Genomic DNA, 18,841 nt, shown 5'->3' on the forward strand with positions numbered 1-18,841 from the left:
TAGTTCTGGAAATATTTTTGCAGATTACTCAGGATTTTCTATATACAAGATTAAGTCATCTGTGGCTAGAGATAGTTTTACTTCTTCCTTTTCAGTCTGGGAGTGTATTGCTTCTCTTTCTTGCCAATTGTCATGGCTAAACCTCTAACGCAATACTGACTACAAGTGGTGAGGGGATGTTCCTTATCACAGGGAGATAGCTTTCAGTCTTGGTCGGTAAATACAATGTTAGTGATGAGTTTTTACAGATGCCCTTTATCAGATTGAGAATGTTCCTTCTATTCGTAGCTCGTTGAGTGGTGTTTTTTTTTGTCTTTTTTTAAAATCAGGAAATGGTGTTGGATTTTGTTCAATACTTATCCTGTGTGTGTTGAAGTGATAAATCTTTTTGTTCTTTATTCTGTTAATATGATGCATTGAGTTTCTTGTGTTAAACCAACTCATGGTGTATAATCCTTTTTATGCCTTGCTCAGTTCTCTCTCTTGTATCTTCCATATTTTTTTTCCCACTGACTTCTTTTCTTTAGCTGTTAAACTTGCTCACATTTCTTTCATAATAACAGAGAACAAAACAAACTTACCTCATGGTCTCTATACCCTCAAACTGCTGCCTTCTCATTCTTCTTTCATTTTTATTCAAATTTTTGGAAAGGGTTATCCTCTTTCCGATTTAATATAGATTCATGACTAATCAGAATGGAAACTGCTTTCATTAAGATCAGGAAGGACTTTTAATTACCAAAGTCCTTATTTTACCAGACTTACATATCATTTTCCAGTGTCCTACTCCTTCCTCTGTGAAACTTTCATATCTCTGATTTTCTCTGCATCTTTTTTATTATGGCATCTTGCTCTTTGGGGCACTTTCCCTCCTGCTTATAAAATAAAAACATTTTTTTTTTAATAATGACTTTTCTTAAGGTTCTGTTTTTAGTTCTCATCTCACTTCATACTTTTCTGCGAAAGCTTACAGATATTCATCACTTTCACTATCATTTGCATGGGAATGAGCACTGACTTGTTACCTTCTCTCAGATCCAGCCAGATATATTCAGACACTTCCTGGACATCACCACTTGAAAGTCCAACAGTATTGTCAAATATAACAGGTCAAAACAAAACTTTGAAACCTTATCCTGCCTAACCTGTTCTTCTTCCAGCCTGAGGCAAATCTCTGGAACCAGATGAGGTGACAGTTGCTTTAGTTTACCAAGGCAGATTGGCAGTCCTGTATTTTCATGGGTGTTAGATGCTGGGTAGCAGAAGGAAAGAGTTCAGCATTTTACCTTGCCTTCAGACAGCTTTTAGTCTTAAGTAAGAGACAGGAACAGACCCAGCTGACTGTATTCCAAGGTAAGTGAAGAAGAGTTTGAGAGTAACAGAAATGAATGACAATAGATCAAAGGAGAAAGTTTGATTCTGCCTGGGAAGGTAGCAGGTGGGAGTGGGGAGACATCCTAGACAGAGATGATGATGTCTGGACTGAGACAGGAAGGTGAGTGGGATTTAGATGTGGCAGGAGGGTAAAGAATTGGCTGAGCTGTCATGAGGGATAAAGCCAGACTGTTCAGGGAGGAGCATATGGTTTGATGTGTCCGGTGGAGACCTGAGAAAAGAAGCAGGTGTCCCAGCGAGGGCCAAAACTTGAAGCATCTTGAATGTCCCCATGGAGAACTTGAGATTTTTATTCTATGGACAGGAGAGACTCATTGAAGCTGTTAAGCTGAGTAGTGTCAGGGTCTGAGCCTTATTTTAGGAACAATCAAAGGGTGCTGCACACCTAGAGTTCACACGCATTTAAAAAATTATTCCTGGGCACCTCAGAGTCAGTGACCTGGACAAGGTCCTGAGAGGGCACCTGTCCTTGTTATTGCTCTGGAAGACGTGGTTCTTATATTTAAAAATAAGAAGATAATGAAGCAGCATCAGCTTATGAAAGATTAGCTGTCTCTGCCCAGGGGTTCTTCCTGTCCACATGCGTCTGGCACTGTGTCCTGAAATGTCACAGAAATGTGTGTCACTGGGTCCTGAAGGCTGTAGAAAAATACACCTGAAACAAACAGGAACAAAAAAGACCCCAAGAAAAACCCACCAACAGCCACGCATGGCAGGTGTACAGACTCCTCCCTTCAACAGCCCTCCCCAGTCCTCCCATCCTGTATGGTTGCTGAGGTAGACACAGAACAGGAGCAAAGAGGGGACTTCCTCAGGGCATGGGACACAAAGCTCTTGTGCTTCATGGCCTGCTCCGGGGCGTCCTCTGCCCTAAAGACTCTCAGCTCTTCTCCAATAGGAAGACAGCTCTCCCGCCTCTGCTTTCACAAGACACTCTGGTATCTGTAAAGTTCTCATGGTATTTGTTCCCAGGCTACTTGAGAATCCAAGGGCAGGACTGTGTGACCGATCCCCGTATTCTCCATGACATTCAGGCTTCTCAGAGCAGTGATCCGCAAATTTGCGCAGCCAGCGGGGATGTGAAGAACAATCTTTGAAGAGTGAGAAGGAAGTATTAGAACTTCATTTATGCTTAGTTCTAATCCAAAGATAAGCAAGAAATCAAGTTTTATTATTCTTTAATATGTAGACTGACAGGCATGTGTAATGTAAAATACAAATAAATAATATGTGAGGAGTGCTCAATTTTTTTATTGCTGAGATTAAAAAATGGGACCACACTGTAAGTACTGAATTAATGATTATTGCATGAAGTAACTCTATTTGACATTGAACAGGGAACATCAATGCCAAAGAAGAAGTTGGGTCATTAATCTGATCATTTATTCCTGCCAACAAACATATATGAATATAACATAGCTACTCTTCTGTCTCAGGCAATGTGCTAGGCTCTGTGGGTTGTGTTGTTGTTCAAAGCTGAATACAATATACACACAAGTACTTTGAAGAAGTTTTAACTCCACATAGTATAATAGAATGGGAGCGAGTTTGCAGGGAAGCATATGGGGAAATGGAAACCTTCAGTGGCTCCTCAAAGACCTTTGAAATGTTCATACATTGACTCAGCAAGTCCGCTTGTAAAAATTTATCTAAAATACCATTAAAGATTTGTAGCAAATACTTAGCTACAAGAATGGTCATCACAGCATCAGTTCTAAAACTGAAAAACCAGAGACAGCCCCAACTCCCAACATCATGGGATTGCTTATATAAGTGTTATGTCCATTCAGTGGAACACAGCCCAACCATTGAAATTGATATGTAGATACATATTTCATTACACTGAAAGCTATTTATAACATTTAAAAATCAAAATGGGTTATACAGTGTTATCTAATACAGAATGATTCTGTTAATATATATGCAGAAAAAGATTCAGGTGGAGTGTGCTAAGACATATTTTTTTAAAAAATATGTATTTATTTATTGACTGCACCAGGCTTTTTTTTGTGGCATGTGGGATCTTTGATTTTCCTTGTGGCTCATGTAATCTTTAGTTGCTTGTGGGATCTATCTCCTTGATCAGGGTTCTAACCTGGGCCCCCTGCATTGGGACCATTGAGTCTTAGCCACTGGACCACTAGGGAATACCCTTGTTGTTCAGTGGCTAAGTTGTGTCCAGCTCTTTGCGACTACATGAACCGTAGATGCCAGACTTCCCTGTCCTTCACCATCTCTCAGAATTTGCTCAAACTCATGTCTGTTGAGTCGGTGATGCTATCCAACTATCTCATCCTCTGTTGCCCTCTTCTCTTCCTGCCTTCAATTTTTCCCAGCATCAGGGTCTTTTCCAGTGAGTCGGCTCTTTGCTTCAGGTGACCAAAGTATTGGAGCTATAGCTTCAGCATCAGTCCTTCCAAGGAATATTCAGGGTTGGTTTCCTTTAGGATTGACTGGTTTGATCTCCTTGTTGTCCAAGGGACCCTCAAGAGTCTTCTCCAGCACCACGATTTGGAAACATAATTTCTTCAGTGCTTTAGGAAATCCCAAATACTTTAATTTTAGTTTTTAAATCAATATACTGTAAAGTACAGTTGTATGAGTTTCAATTATGTATGAATTTGTGTAACCACCGCAATAATCAGGACAGCCAAATCTATCACTTATAACAAACAAACAAACAAAACCCTTGTGCTGCCCTTTGGAATTCACTGCAAATCTCTGGTGACCACGAATGTGTTCTCTGTTGCTATAGTTTGGCCTTTTCCAGCATGTTGTATAAGTGGGGTCACACAGCACATAATTTAGAAATAGACTTCTTCTGCTCAGTGTAATGCCTTTGCGATATGGCACTGATAGTTCCTTTCTATTGTGAGCATTATTTCATCGTATGGCTGTAACACAGTTGCTCGTTCATCTGTTAAAAAACATTAATTTCTTAAAAATAATACTTTGGGGTACTATGTAAAGAGCTTCTGTGAACATTTGTGTGCATTTTTTACCTTCTAAAGACCTACCAAACTGTTTACAGATGATTTTACGTTTACACTTTCTCACCAGCAATGTATGAGGATACCAGTTGCTCTGCATTCTTGCCACCACTTGTAATTGCCAAGTGTTTTTTTTCTTTTATCTCTTTTAGTCATTCTAAGCTGCGCAGTGGTCTCTCATTATGGTTTTTATTTTTAGTTTGTAATGGCTGATGATGTTGAACATCTCCTTATGTGTTTATTTGCCATTTGTAGATCCCCTGTGATAAAATGTCTATTCAAATCTCATGCCTATTTGAAAACAGACTGCCTGTTTTCTTTGGATGGCATTTTGACAGTTTTTTATCTAGTTTTGATATGAGTCCTTTGTCAGATGTGTGATTTGCAACTATATTCTCCAAACATTTCCTTGTCTTTTCATTTCCTTAGTATTATTTTTCATAGAGACAAAGTTTGTAATTTTTATGAAGTCTGATCAGTTTATCATTTTTTCTTTTATCTATTATGTTTTTGCGTTATAGCTAAGAAATTTTTGCCTAATCTTAGCTTATGAAGATTTTTTTCTGATTTCACTTCTAAAAGTCATAGTTTTATGTTTTATCTTTGTATCTGAGATTCATTTTAAGTTAATTTTTTCTAGAATATGTGAGGATTAGATTGAAATGGTTCATATGTTTGCATATGGATCTTCAATGATCCCAACATGATCTTGTTAGTAAGTTAGATTGCCTTTGCGTTTGTATAAAATATCAACTAGCTGTATTCATGTGAGTCTATTTACAAATGCTGTATTCTGTTCCAATGGTCTCTGTGACTCTTCTTTTTCCAAAACCACACTGTCTGATGACTTTACCATAGGTCTTGAAATCAAGATAGGGTGGGAAGAATTCTCTAATATTCTTCTTTTTTCAATTTTGTTTTGGTTATTCTAGTTCTTTTGCCTTTCTATATAAACTTTAGAATCAACTCCTTTGTATCTACAAAAAAAAAAAAAAAAAAGAAAACTTGCAACGATGTTGATTGGAATTTAATTCTAGACATCAGTTCTTAGAGAATCAGCATCTTAACTATAGTGAGTCTTCCAAGCCATGAACATAGTATATATTCCTATTTGCACTATATAAACTTTAGAATCAACTCCTTTGCATCTACCAAAAAAAAAAAGAAAACTTGCAATGATGTTGATTGGAATTTAATTCTAGACATCAGTTCTTAGAGAATCAGCATCTTAACTATAGTGAGTCTTCCAAGCCATGAACATAGTATATATTCCTATTTGCACTATATAAACTTTAGAATCAACTCCTTTGTATCTACCAAAAAAAAACTTGCAATGATGTTGGTTGGAATTTAATTCTATATATCAGTTCATAGGGAATCAACATCTTAACTATAGTGAGTCTTCCAAGCCATGAACATAGTATATATTCCTATTTGCACTTATTTACTTACTTTGATAGTGTCTTACTTTCAATAGTTATTGTTGTTTCTAATTTTAAAATTAAAAGGGCTTTCAGTAGGCAATGAACAAGGCAGATCAGAAGAGTAGAACTGGAGATTAGAGATGTCCATCATCAAAAGCTGGGAGCAGACTCAGATGCCAGTGGAGTGAGGGATTCTAGTAGTGAGATATAGCTTCTGGGGAGTATGGTGTGGAGTAGCTGTTGTTCAGAGTTAGGAAGTACCAGGGAGAGGTGGAGGTTCCAGCAGGAAGTCTGATATTGATGAGATCATGTCACATGCCAGTTCGGGGTCTGGGCATTTCAAAAGATTAGGAAGCCGGATCCTAGCTATTGGGATTCAGGAGGGGAATATTCAGTCTCTTATTGTAGTGGAGAGGGTTAGCATGGGCCTAGGACAGTAGCAAGTATTACTAGATACTAAAGCGGGAGTGAACACAGGGGGCTATAGGAGAGGAACAAGGCAGTGCTCCAAATATGGACTTGACATCACTGTGGAAGGATTGGCCAGCCCACTAAATTCTGAGTTTCTTGGGGAACTAAACTAAGGCTCCTGAAATTATACTTGACCAAGTTCTAAATTGGTCCTAGACGTTGTGCAATGCTGAGCCTGAAGGTGGAATTCAAATAGGCCCATTTGTGACGAGAGGAGGAATGTCGGGGTAGAAAGCCAGGTGGAGCAGTCCTCATTTGTTCGCTTATTCACCCAGTATTTAATACATGAAAGGCATTCTTACCTTTATCGCCGCAGTCCACAGCAATGCTGTCTACTTGTGGAATGAGCAGATAGTATGCCTACACACGCTTGAACACACCCCCTCATTCACACATGTGTGTGCTCATGCACACATGCATGGGTGGTTGCACAGGAAGAATGGCAAGCACTGGCCAAATGCCAGCTGGGAAACCCACAGTGATACTGACCCTGAGGCACTGGGAGCCCCATGGATCAGTTCACCAGGTAGCTGCTAACATCAAAGAGCACTGGGAATGTCCCAGAACTGGGACAAAGGTGACTGTAACTCTGAGGTCTTGTGATGCCAGAGAATAAGTTGATACATTTCCTTTGGACTGAAAAAATTCTAGGTGGCATTTGAATAGCTGAGCCTAAGGTCACAATGAATTGGCCAAAGAAAGGAAGAGGACATATTAAAAATATAGTACGTAGTTCTTGATTTAAATAGCAACATGAGTGGGCTTTTTTCCACCCCCCAACAGGAAAGAGGATTAGCAGCTTCTTTTCAGCATCTAGAAGCAAGAAGACAGTTAGTCTCTTGAACTTGAACTTGCTTATTATAAGCCCTTATCATAAACCATCGCTCTCTGTGTACTGATTTCTAGCCAACGATTAACCGGATGTGACCTTAGAGCTTTGATAATAGCTAGAGAACTCACTCAGCAGAGGGAAGCCTGCTAATTTATGAACAAAGCAGGTATTTACAGACCCCTTCAGCCTCAGGTGAGTACTTTTCCATCCAGGTGGCTTAAGAAGTCACAAACACAGAGCTCTGATGGGCCCCTGAGCATGGGCTTCTGCTGACTATCAGGAAAGATGAGGCGATCTAGACCTGACTGGAAATGACTCAATGCCAAAATCATGAGACCAGCCGCCTGCTATGTAGGGTTGAAATTCAATGCCAAGATCTCCATATAATAAGATCACTGACAATAATGCCATTCATTTTTGTGTACATTACACTTTACAATTTTTTGTGCATCCTTTATCATGACAATATTTTTTCTGTATGATTCTATTTATATGAAGTTCAAAAAGAAACTCAAGTGAACTATAACCTTCAGAGATGCATGCTTAGGTAGTAAAACTACACAGCAAATTAAAGAAATGATCTGAATAACATCAGGAGAGCAGCGATTCTAAGGGAGAGAGCAGGTGTGACTGGGGGCACACGCAAGCCTTCTAGGGTACTGGTGTGTCCTATTTCTTCACTTGGGTGGAGTTTACGCAGGGATTTACTTTGTAATAATTCATTAAGCTGTACATTTATGATCTATGCACTTTGTGCATGAGTTTATGTCTTACTTTATACACAAACAAAAAGATGAAAAAGAAAAGAAAATCAGTTTCTTTCCTTTGCCTCATTCCAGCCATGATTGGTTGTTAGTTATTGAGATCCTAGGCTAGAGATGGCTAAAGCAAACACAGTATCTAACATGCCTTGGTGGTATTTTGGATAGATTGATCTTTCACATCCCTTAATTAAAAAAGTCTCCATCTCTCTATATAGTCCCAGTCTGAGAGTCCCGTGAAAGGATTAGAAACTTGTTAAAAGTCACCAACTAATGTCAGAGTTAGAATTTGATCCCAGGTGTTCTGACTCTACATCTAATGTTCTTGAGTGATGATACTAATATTTTATTCCCAGATTTTAAAATTCCACATATTTCTTTATTTCAAATGAAACTGAGTTGGGTATCTTGGCAAATGTCCTTTGGTTTTCAAACTTGTTTTAAAGAGTAAAGAATGTTTGGCTGTATACTAATTAGAAATGCCAAAGAAAGGTTCACTTAGTACTGAGAATTAATTGAGTAGGAAAGATGTGACTGGTTTCCTAGTGACCACAGCATCTTGAAAAATTAGAATTCTTTACATGTAAGATTCAATCTCGTTATAATATTTTTATATACCAATATATTGGAAATATATTAGGTGTTCATTGTATGTATTTAGAAAACTTCAGGAGAGATAAATAAGGAAATAAAAAGCACCCACAACCCCAACCTTCAGAGATAAGCATTGTTAAATTTTGATGTTTTGAATCTATGTTTGTTTAAAAAGTGTTTGCAAAACTGATATCCTAAAAATAGTTCTGAAACTTTTTAATCTTAGAAGTATTTTTTCTTACTATTAAGTCTTCAGACAGAAGCCAGGTATGTCTCCGTTTGCCTGGCAAAGCAATAAATCTATCCTTTTCTGCTTCACCAAAAACTCTGTCTCTGGGATTTGATTCATTTGGCCCCAGTATACAGAGGGGTCTTCTCAGGTGGCTCAGTGGTAAAGTAATCCTCCTGCCAATGCAAGAGACGCAGGAAATGTGGGTTTGAACTCTGGGTCAGGAATATAACCTTAAATAGAAAATGGCAACCCGCTCCAATATTCTTGCCTGAAAAATCCCATGGACAGTGGAGCCTGGAGGGCTACAGTCCATAGGGTTGCAAAGAGTGGGACATGACTGAGCATATATACCCAACACATTTTTAAGGCCTACACAACGTAACGTTGTATAAATGAATATATCATGTTTTTCAAAAAGCCAATTTCTTTTTGTGGGCTATTTGATTTTTTCAAATTACTTTGATTGTGAAAAACATGGTAAGCATTTTTGTAAATGAATCTGTGCACATAACAATTATTATTTCCTTATAGTACATTCCTAGAAGTGAAAGAGGTGTGTCTGGGTCAAAGGATACACACATTTTAAAGGCTTTTGATATATTTGCCAAATTGCCTTTCAGAGAGATTGTCCCAATTTATGCTCCCATAAGGAAGCTGAAGTTGAATGATTCTATGAAGACCTACAAGACCGCCTGCTGCTGCTAAGTCACTTCAGTCGCGTCCGACTCTGTGCGACCCCATAGACGGCAGCCCACCAGGCTCCCCCGTCCCTGGGATTCTCCAGGCAAGAACACTGGAGTGGTCCTTTTCATTATAGGGGATTGGAATGCAAAAGTAACAGGCAAGTTTGGCCTCGGAATACATGAAGCAGGGCAAAGGCCAACAGAGTTTCGCTAAGAGAACATACTGGTCATAGCAAGCATTACTATGAACAAAGCTAATGGAGGTGACGGAATTGCAGCTGAGCAATATCTAATCCTAAAAGACGATGCTGTTAAAGTGCTGTACTCAATATGCCAGCAAGTTTGGAAAACTCAACACTGGCCACAGGACTGGAAAAGGTCAGTTTTCATTCCAGTCCCAAAGAAAGGCAATGCCAAAGAATATTCAATCTACTGCACAATTGTGCTCATTTCACATGCTAATGAGGTAATGCTCAAAATCCTTCAGACTAGACTTCAATACCATATAAAAGTGTTTCCCCCAGCCGTGCCAACACTAGATATTCTAATCTGAAATGTAAAAAACATTGTTTGCTAGTAAGTTTCCATTTTCTTGTGGTTTTTTAGCTTTTCTGTTGATTTAATTCCTTTAGTCCTTTAAGAAAAAATTGTATATTATCTCTCCTTATAGGAGTCCTGATGATCAAACATGAATTACAGATCTGAGATATCTCACCTGTCTATGCATATTTAAAATTTTCCACCTAAAACATGATGAGAATCCATTACTAAGAGAAAGGAAAATGGATTTTTGTCTGTGTTAATACTGCAGTTCCCAAGTGAATCACTTATTTACCTACCTAATGCCCCATTAGGCGTTCTAAGCACATTCACATAGTGTTAAAATACCTAATGATCACTCATAGAAATGGAAAGTCAAACAAGCCCAGTGTATCAATTTGCCAGATTCAACAAACTCTTTGGTAATGTGCTTACGAGACCCTATGGGGGACAGCAGTTAAGAATAGGTTAGACAGCCCATTAGCTTATGAAAAGAGCTGTCGATGCAATCATAATCTATTTGCTTGCATTTCACTGACATTTTTCTGAGCTTATGGTGATAGAAAGCTATTTCCCACATTCCTACTTGGGCACTCAGCAGAACGATGGGCAGGTTAAATCGCAATAAAACAAGTATTGCTGGGATGCAAATCTTTCTGTAGCTGAAAGAATGCTAGGCCCCAGGTGGAATTCCACGTATTCGAAATATTTTTTGATGCCATAAAATCCTAACACAGCAACATAATTGGGACAGTGCTTTGGCTTACATTCTATTGGGATTTGACTTATTAGTGATAGCTTGATTAACAAGGCTTCTGGAAAGAAATCTCCTTTCAGTAAAACATCAGCCTGGGGGAAAGCAGTTTGGAAGAAGTATGGGCTTGTTCTTTGTTATTCCAGAACTCTAGAGGGAAGAACTGAGGTCAGTGGGTGGAAATAACAAACTCAGATTATAGATTATTTTAAGGAATACATTTCTAACAACCAGAGTGGTGCCAAGAATGGCTGCCTTGTGCAGTAGGCAATACCTCTTTTCTGGTAAGGGTCCCAGCTTCTGCTGGAGGAGTAGGCAGGGATGCTGGAAAGGAGTTTCCTTTATTGTGACACCCAGGGTCTGTGTTTTCAGACAGCATCACAAGCACATTTTTGCATGGGTCGCTCTACCACTGCCTGTTTACTAAGCAACAAGAAATGTGGGAAATTCCAAGTTCATAATTTTCATACGGCTTATTCTTTTTCGATGAATATGCTAGTCAAATACAAATTGCAAAGGTAAGGACCATCATCAGCTGAGTCAAGCCAAAGTGTCAGGTTAGATTATTCTCCCCGAATCTCAAACATATACATTTCTTTCTCACAGAAGCTTTGTTGAAGGCTGGAGGATTCTCCAAGGCAGCTCACTTTCAATCGGTGACTTAAAAATCGATTCTAGTTAATTTTGCACCATGTCTCTCTCAGCGTATGACTATGGGGGTCTCCATGGCAGGGGAAGAGAAAGTATGGAAGACTCACACACTCTTTTCTGTGCTTCTACTTACGTCACTTCTACTTACTGTCTGTTGGTCGGAACTAGTCACATGGTCCATTCTAGTTGCAAACGAGAGTGGAAAATACAGTCTGCCTGTGTTCCTAGGAAGAGATAAGTGACGTAGGTCTTGTGAATGCATAGCATTATTTTTTGACAAATTTTTTCCTAAGTTTTCTTTACTTTTATATTCTACCTTGAAAGAAAAAGTACTGTGAGCTTTACACCATCATAGAGCATGACTATGTGCTTCCCCACATAGACAATTGATTTTATGTAATTTTTAGCAGTTCTTTTACTTTCTCCACAGTTACAAAAAGTTTGTCTCCTCTGAGAAGATGGGGGTTTGCGCATCCTTGCCCTCTGTCCTGAAGTTTTATCTATTTGAAGTAGGGTTATCAATAGCCTCTAAGTAGTTCTAACATATCTTTCTAATATTTTTCTGACTTTTAGCTCTGGGTTCCATAGCTCTGGGCTTCATGACTGATCGCCGTTGAGGAAGAGGAATGATGAGTTTGCTAGGGCTGTCAAAACCAAGTACCACAACCTGAGTGGCTTAGATAATAGAACTTTGTTGTCCCACAGTTCTGAAGGCTGGAAGTCTGAGAGCAAGGTGCTCTTTCTGAAGGCTCTGAGGGAGCATCTGTTCTATGCCTCTCTCCTAGCTCCTGGCGATTTGCTGGCAGTCCTTGGTATTCTTTGGCTTGCAGGAGCATCTTCTTGATTTCTGCCTCCATCATCATATGGTGTTCTGCCTCTTTGTGTGTATCTCTCAGTGTCCAAATATCCCCTTTTTATAGGGATAACAGTAATTTTGGGTTAGGGACCACCCTAATGATCTTATTTTCACTTGGTGATCTCTATAAAGACCCTATCTCCACATAAGGTCACATTCTGAAGAAAGAGACCAGAGTTTTAGACCTGACTTTCCTTTTCTGAGCCTCTGTGCTTTCACCTACAAGAAGAGGAGGCTAGGCTGGTGAACTTTGAAGCCTCTGTTACACAGTCGGTGATACTCTACGATACAAAGACATCATGATCGAAGGATCCATGGCTAGAAGAGTCTATGGCTTTCTGAGTTCCCAGTTTTCTTTTATAGCATGGCTTACGTGCAGGAAAAAGAGGTCACAACTGTGACTTACGCGTTTAGGGTCTCACTCTGACAAGCAGGTTTGAATCCATTCTCTCTCCCTTTCGTATATGTACAGTGATATGCACACAGATATGTTTTTGAATAGAAAAAGGAGATATTTTTAATAGCAAAGTTTTTTTAATCCCTCCCCTTTTTTTCCTGGAAAAAGATGAAATCATCTATTTATTCTGGATCAATTACAAGCACTAGAAAGCACAGGAGGAACAGAAAGCTTAATCACAAATAAATATACCCGGAGAGGGGGTGGTTACAGAGGAAACTGCTATTGATTGGCCTTGTAAAATCTGCTGCTGAATCGATAGCAATTTCTGGAAATGCCAGACATTTATTTTGTGTGGCTCAAACAACAGAGATAATAATAAACGTACTTATGAAGTAGGTCTCTTGACACTATTTCCTTGAGTCCCTTATAAGAGCACACATACATAATAGGTGGGAGAACGCTATAGTGAATGGACTTCAGATTTAAATCCAGGCTGAGACACCCACTCCCACTCTCTCCTCTATGTTGGACATCATATTTGAATAAATCTGTATTGAAGAAACACAGATAATTCACCTGCGTGAAGAGATGGGAGAGGTATCCTTACCAGCTGTGGAAAGGCAGGCTTGTGCTTGTTCTGATGCTCAGGGAAGAAAGATTCTGAAACTACTGGAGCCTGCTCTTTCATTCTGAATTTCTGTCCTGCTTTGTCCCCTTTACATAGCTCTCCTTGGAGCTTCTTTATGCTCCCTCACCCCTCCCCTTCATCCTCAGCCAAGCCCTTCTCCCTGCTCCTTGTGCAAGGGCATTTGATAAGCTTGCCAGGGCCAGTAGGCCTAAGAAATGACTCAGAGGTGTTTCATGAACAGGGGAGATGCTCAGCGTGCTTCAGCACAGTAAAAAGAGCTACCGTTTATCGAGTACCTTCATGTGCTGTGTATTTTACACTCACGACCTCATGTATTTCTTATGACAACCTTTTGAGCTACTATTATTCTTCGAACTTTTTTTTTTGGTAGGAAATTGAAGCTCATCAGGGTTAAATTATGACCCAAGATCATGAAACTGTTACAAAACTGACTTACATTTGAACTGAGATCTGATTGTAAATTCTTTCCATTCGGCTTTTTCCCACTGGTGTGTGACTGGGACTGTGGGAAGTGAAGCTATAACATGAAGAGGGCCTTGAATGCCTGGTGAAAGCTTGTCAACAGTATTCCTGTGCAATAGGGAATATATGAAGGTTTCTTTGAAAACATGGATGGTATGATCAGACTAAATTTAGAGGGAGATCTTTTTGGTGTTTGTGTTTAGGATGAATTGATGCAGGTAAACTCACAGACTGGAGACCATAAAAAGGATGAAGAAGCAGATATGGTGGGAGGCAAAGATGCTCGGACTAGGAGAGGGACAGTGAAATCACCAGGAGGTGGCTCTTGGCAGTTACAGGAGTGGAAATGTTTCCCCTTTGCCCAGATTTGTCTCTGGGTTCCTGCCCAGCTACCTCACCTTCTGTTTTGGGATGGTGGGAGGATTCCCTGGAGAATATTCATTCCCAGCCTGGGCTTCTTGATGCAAAGTCAATGTCAAAGATATTACTGGATATGGATGCCTACTGAACTGGGAATAGATGGAGATCATTTTTCCATCCTGTTTTGTTAATGCATCTCTATTTAGTACAGGGCTGCTAAGAATTTGAACTACTAATTTGGATGGTGGAAGAAGGTGTTCTTTCTATAAACTGGGAGATTTTTGGATCCTTGTTTGTGTCCCATCTCTTCACATTGAACCTATATTTTTGTGAGAGTCTTCAGGCTCTGAGAGCCACAGTAAGTCTCCCTTGAGATGGGATTGGTGCTGACAGTGATGCTTTCCTTTCAATTACTCAAGAAACCAGCTCTCCTCAGATCCTAAATCAACCCCTGTTTCAAGAGCAGGTCCTGAAAGATAGCTCCCTAACTATTTAAAGAAGGGAAGTCAAAGAACCTTCTTGAATGATCTATCCTGTGAGGACTCATGTGAGTCAATTCTTTAGATGCCTTTTGTGTGGGTATTTTGTGCCATCCCCTGTGCTGGGGCCCTTGGAGGAAGCCAAGAAGAATCATACAGAGTTTCTTCCTTGACAGTCTAGCAGGAGACTAAGCCCATGTTCATAAATAACCTTTATACTCTCCAGTTCACACCATGGAACCACCACAGATAACACAGGCCATGAGGGTTCAAAGGGAAATAAGAAAGGGAAGCTGCAGGTTCTAGGTTCCCCTCGAATGAGAGGAAAAATTACTTCGAAATTTTGGGATATTTCAGGTGTAGAGAATGACAATAGCCAGGCGAGGCAGTGAGAAAGCACAGAGAATTCAAGGAATCCTAGAGAAGAACCCAGTTCACTGAGATGCGTGGAGCCTGTGGAAGGGATGAGTAGGGGGCTGAAGAGGTGGGTTAGCGCTAGATGGGGAAGACTACACATCACACAGAGGCAGTAACTCCACATCCGAAACTTTGACTACTTGGATGAAACAAGCCAAATACTCCAAAAGTACCATAATTTACCCAATATAATACAGACAACTGCAATTGCATTCATAATTTTAAAAACTTTCAATAACAAAATCTCCAATTCCAGATGGTTTCACTGAAGATTTCCTTCCAACATTTAAAGAAGAGTTAACACCAATTTTCACATCTACTAGAAAACAGAAGAGGACAAAATCGTCTTCAATTCATTTTATAAAGATAGTATCATTCTGATACTGAAATGACAAACACAGTACAAATAAAGATAACTAAAGATTAACACTCCCCACATGCATGCCAGGTTGCTTTAGTCATGCCCAACTATTTGTGACCCTATGCACTGTAGCCCACCAGGCTCCTATGTCCATGGGATTTTCTGGGCAATAATACTGGAGTGGGTTGCCATGCCCTCCTCCAGGGGATCTGCCCTAACCAGGGACAGAACCCAGGTCTCCTGCATGATTGTATCAGTAAATACAGAAAAAGCATTTGGTAGTTAGTAAGATTTTTAAAAGACAAGTGACCAACCAGGAAAAAAATATCTGCAAGTCACATATCTGTCAAAGAATACCTAGAATATATGTAGATACCTCAAAACTCAACAGTTAAAAAACAAGCAACCTAATTTGTAATCAGCAAAGGCAAGAAGCGACATTTTGTCAAAGAATATGTACAGATGACAAGTGAAAACGCAGAAAGATAATTCAACATCATTAGAGATCAGGGAAATGCAAGTTAAAAGCACGTGAGATATCACTCTACACCTATCAGAGTGGCTGAAATAACAAAAATTAGCAACCACACAAAGTGCTAGCACGTATGTGTGAAACTGGTTCCCTCATACGTCATTGGTGGGAATGTAAAATGGTATCAGCTCTCTGGAAAATAGTTTGGTTGTATTTTAAAAAAGGAGTAAATATACAAGACCAAGCAACCCAGCAGTCTCACTCCTGACTATTTAACCCAGAGAGAGAAAGATTTATACTCACACAAAATTCTGTCCATGACTGGTTTATAGCAAATGTTTACAACTTCCATAAACTGAAAACAACTCAAATGTCTTTCAATGGGAGGATAGACTGTGGTACATTCATACATGAAATACTACTCAGCAATGGAAAGGAATTAACTTGATACACACAACCTGGATGAATCTTCTGGTAGAATTATCTTGATAGGAAAAAGTGAATTCCAAAGAGTTACATACGGTGATTTTATTCCTAACTGACAAGATTTTATTTTATTATTTTTAAAAGTTTTCATTGGAGGGTAGTTGCTTTACACTGCTGTGTCAGTTTCTGCTGTACAGCAAAGTGAATCAGTCGTATGTGTACATCCATCCCCTCTTGTTTTGGTTTCCTTCCCATTTAGGTCACCACAGAGTACTGAGCAGAGTCCTCTGTGCTATACAGCAGGTTCTCATCAGTTATTTATTTTGTGCATAGCAGTGTATATATACGTCAGTCCCAACCTCCCAGTTCATCCTATGCCCCCACCTTCCTCCTTGGTATCCATACATCTGTTCCCTACACCTAACTGACAAGATTTTAGAAATGGAGAACAGAATGGTGGTTAACAGGGATTAAGGGGGGCGGGGTGGGTGGGGATGGATTTGTCTATAAGTGTGCAACATGAGAGATCCTGGCAGAGATGGAAATATTCTCCTTCTTGACTTATTAACATCAATATGTTTGTGTGTGTGTGTTCAGTTGTTTAGTCGTGTCCAACTCTTTGTGACTCCATGGACTGTAGCCTGCCAGGCTCCTCCGTCCGTGGGATTTTTCAGGCAAGAATACTGGAATGAGTTGCCATTTCCTTCTCCAGGAAATCATCCAGACCCAAGGATCGAACACATGTCTCCTGCATTAGCAGGTGGATTCTTTACTGCTGAGCCAACGAGGAAACCTATTAACATCAATATATTCATTGTGATATGTACCATAGTTCTGCAAGATGTTAACACTGAGGGGGAAGGACAGACAGGCTCTTTCTGCATTATTTCTTATAACTACATATGAATCTATGAGTATCTAAACATAAATTCTTAATTAAAAAGAGTAGTTCAGAGGAGACTCAAACTTGGATGCTGATAGTGCTGATGGGGTCTGTTTTAGGGGAGGGGATGGACTGAGGTTGTTCGTGTGACTCCGCTGGTTCAGCATCTGTATTGTTTGCTCCCTTGCTTGATAAAGAGAACGGTGAAGGACTTCTCCACTTAGTGTCCATTACTGACTTGGAGTATTATCCTGTTTTCATCTACTTCAATGACTTTTGGAGGCAAATCAAAGACACATTCATGAGAGCCTTTGAGGGGCCAAACTGGCTTCACAGTGGTCTCAGTGTTCAAAGTTGAAGAAGTCACACAAAGAAATTTTCTAAAATTCTCCAAGCCAGTAAAGAGGTGGTAGTGGAGGCAGAAGGGGCATGAATTCTATATGTTTGCCTTATATATGAGCAATTATATATGAGCTTACTGATTTGATTGGTAAGCCAATCAAATTAATAGAGAGAAAGAACAAGAAGTGAGGGAATATCAGCTTCTAGAGCGATTGGGAGGTCTTCCTCTCCCCTCTCCTTCACAGCCATGTCCATACCCGCATGCACGCTCCACCCTCAAGGACGAATCAAGGTCAAAAGTAAGGGCATTATGGAGGCCTGTTGCAGGAGCCTGTTAGGGAGCTGTTGCAGGGTCAAGCTGATGGCTTGGATGTTCTATCCTTGCTGCTTGGGAGGGGGTTCCACTTGGAAGGTGACTGCTCTGGGGAGGCCTGGGGAAGGAAGGCTCAGTGGGAATTGTCGTGCTTTCAGCCTGTAGATGGGGTGTGAGGAGGCCGGAGGAGTGGCCCAGCTCAATGGCAACTAACAGGGGTCCAGGGCTCAGGCTTGTGGCAATAACCTGCTGTTCTGCCTGACTTTGCTGTTGTATGGCACCCTCAGGAAGAGGCCAGGGCAGCTGGTTTGGATCTTGGATCAGAATTCCAGATCTGAGAGAGAGAGAGAGAGAGGAGGGGGAGAGGAAAGGAGGAAAGAGAGACACACAGAGAGAGGTGGCGGGGAGGAGAGGAGGGGAGAGAGAGAGGCAAACAAGGGAACAGAATATGGCCCTTTTCCCCTTTCTCTTTCTTTCCTCGTGCCTCTCACTGTCCCTTTCTCTTCCTGACCTTAATCCCCTTTACTTGCTTTTGTTGTTGTTCTCGTTTGCATTTTATGGTTTACTTGTCTAGTTCTATTTTAGTTTGGTCTCCTTTGTGTGGTTGGTTTGGTTTTGGTTTTGAGTGAATTATAGCAGGTTCTCCAAGTCTGTGCCAAGCCTTTATAATGGCCTCCACGATGTGTCCCCAACCTCCACTCCCTCCTACCTCCCCGCTGGCCCTCCAGTGCAGCCACAGCTGACTCCTTACTGTTCCTTGTGCATGCTAGGAAGGTACTCTGTCAGAGTGCCGGCACTTGCTTTCCTTTTTCTGTTGTTGAACCCCTACCCCCAACTTCAGGCTTCCCAGGTGGTGCTCATGGTACAGAACCTGCCTGCCAATGCAGGAGATTTTATAAGAGACACAGATTCGATCCCTGGGTTGGGAAGATCTCCTGGAGGAGGGCATGGCAACCCACTCTAATCTTCTTGCTTAGAGAATCCCATGGACAGAGGAGCCTGGCGGGCTATGGTCCATAGGTTTACAAAGAATTGGACACAACTAAAGGCGGCTCAGATGGTAAAGCGTCTGCCTACAATGCAGAAGACCCGGG

The sequence above is a fragment of the Capra hircus genome, chromosome 1 (genome assembly GCF_001704415.2).
Source record: "Capra hircus breed San Clemente chromosome 1, ASM170441v1, whole genome shotgun sequence".
Taxonomy (NCBI): domain Eukaryota; kingdom Metazoa; phylum Chordata; class Mammalia; order Artiodactyla; family Bovidae; genus Capra; species Capra hircus.